This window comes from Sesamum indicum, linkage group LG1, assembly GCF_026168435.1.
Source record: "Sesamum indicum cultivar Baizhima isolate 11 linkage group LG1, ASM2616843v1, whole genome shotgun sequence".
NCBI classification, from domain to species: Eukaryota; Viridiplantae; Streptophyta; class Magnoliopsida; order Lamiales; family Pedaliaceae; genus Sesamum; species Sesamum indicum.
In genome coordinates this window covers 2,810,945-2,813,249 of record NC_142657.1, presented here as the reverse complement: position 1 = coordinate 2,813,249, position 2,305 = coordinate 2,810,945, and the positions used below count along the sequence as shown (strand labels likewise).

General features: G+C 30.7%; 1 long non-coding RNA gene across 1 annotated transcript; it reads right to left on the bottom strand.

Moving 5' to 3' along the window:
* LOC148789322 (uncharacterized) lies at positions 1 to 1,608 on the bottom strand. Its single transcript, XR_016067766.1, has 3 exons — positions 1,545 to 1,608; positions 965 to 1,031; positions 1 to 209 (listed from the first exon to the last, which is right to left on the bottom strand). It is a non-coding gene; the product is annotated as an uncharacterized LOC148789322 (long non-coding RNA).
* Between the last annotated feature and the right edge of the window lie 697 nt (positions 1,609 to 2,305).

Sequence of the window (2,305 nt, the reverse complement as noted above, 5' to 3'; positions counted from 1 at the left end):
TTATCAACCCACAACATTATATATATATACATATCACACACCACAAGGTGATTCGTCACAAATAATCCGTACGCTTATATTCTCTGTGTACAAACAAAATGTGGTTTGTACTCTAACTGACAAAGAGGAGAAAACTGCATACTGGCCCGACCTGCCTGAGTATAGCGCGTGACCTATTCTTCAATAGTCAGACACCTCAAAGTCTATTCCTGAAAGAAAATGTCAGCAGGGGAATGAGCCTGCCACTCAGTAAGCAAATAACCAGTCCTATCTATATATGCATGTCAACCATAGCCCAAACAAGATAAACAAGCAACACGAATGGAATACAATCAATTTAGTTCCAAAATAATCAACTTTATTACACCACATGACTATCTCATAATAAGACAACTAACCAAACTCCATTTTTCCTAGTTTGCTTACCAGAAGGTGATATTGTGTTTTTCCCACCAACTCAGTCTCACCGTTATATAAATTTAAGTGAACCCCCTTGACAGCCGGCTCATCAACCTCATTTCGCACATAGCATTTCATTTCGCATCAAAGCTCTTTTCATTGCGCACATAGCATTTTCTTTTCGCACATAGCACTTTCTTTTCGCACATAGCACTTTGTTTTCGCACATAGCATTTTCAACACGTCAAGGGGTATTTACACCACAATTATATTCAATTTCCACCACTCCCTCATTTTCACATATCACCATTCTTGTAAGCAACTAGTAATGTAAAACCATATATCAACAAATTCTCATTTGCAGACACCCACAACACAACATACAACAAACATGATATTTCAACGTGTCTTCGCATTCCACGTACACAGTATCGTCAATCAAATCAAATCATTCACCACGCATATATTTTCAGATAAAACAATATCAGCATGAACCACAAAGTCATATAATAGTAATACCACAAATAAAAAGAACATATATAGATAATACTAATTATTTACTTACCTCGACCTTACAACGTTTCTTTCTACTCTGTCACTAATTGTCAGTCCTTTTACTTCACCCCCGTATCCTATAATGAGTTATATCATACACAATTAATATATCGAGAATATCGTAATTTCTTTAAAATATAATATTGAATATCATTTGTACAATTTCTAATAATTTTTTAATATTTCATTTCTATCGAAATACAAATCTTCGTTTTTTCTCTTTATTAACATACCATTTATTAAATATAATTTTCGGAATATTTCTACGAATATTCTATCAATTCCTCGCTATTATATTCTTTAGTAGAACAATAATACATGTAATTGTGTATTTGGTTAACAATTCCGATGGAATTGTACAGATTAGCTATATTAATATTCAAATCTAATAAATTTAATAATCTAATTTACCAACGACATCATTTTTATATCCAATTCGATATTTAATTGGACACTATTTTAAATAGCCAAACTCGTAAAATACTCCGATTAAATAATACATAACTTAGCATAAATAATATTTAATAAATGAACTAATTAAATAATATAATTATATAATTTAATAGGAATTAAAATCACATTATTCGTACCTCTGTTTCTTTATTTCGCTTTCGGCCGAGAGTTGCAAATTTACACAATTGCATTGTGTGTGTCATGTGTATTTATATGTTTAAAGAACAAGGAAAGGAAAAGAAAAAAAAACAAAGAGAGTGAGGCGGTGGGAGGTGGCCCCCACTTCCCACTCTCAAGTCTAGCTCTCTTTCTACTTTTATATATATATGTATATATATTATATTACTTACTTAATATATATATATTATTTCCATATATATATAATATTATTATTATTTTATTGATTTAATTAAACTTTTATCAAAATACTCATTACGTCCTTCCCAATTTCTTAATTAATATAATTAGTTCTCAAATATTATAACGAATTTCAATTTAATTCGTTCAATATTATCACATTCCAATTATGGCCCATAATTTATTTACCAATTAACTAAGTTTCATAAAAAAAATTACCAATTGATCCCCCAATTATATATTATAATTTTTGGGGCGTCACAAAATAAATGATGGAATTTAATAGGATCCTGATGTCAACGAATTGATTCCGTTACTCAAGAGTTCCAATGACCATTCCAATTAGAAATGATTTTTGGAACAATTGCGCTAACTGCCCGAAATCCCGTATCTTTTTGTAGTTTAAGGTACTACTCTAATTTCCTAATACTATAATTTAAACTATTTTATTTATACGTGACATACTAACCATTCATTTATCTTCTTCTCTTGCAGGACGTATTTTAGTGGGACTGCCAGGATCTATCGATGAAGACCTACT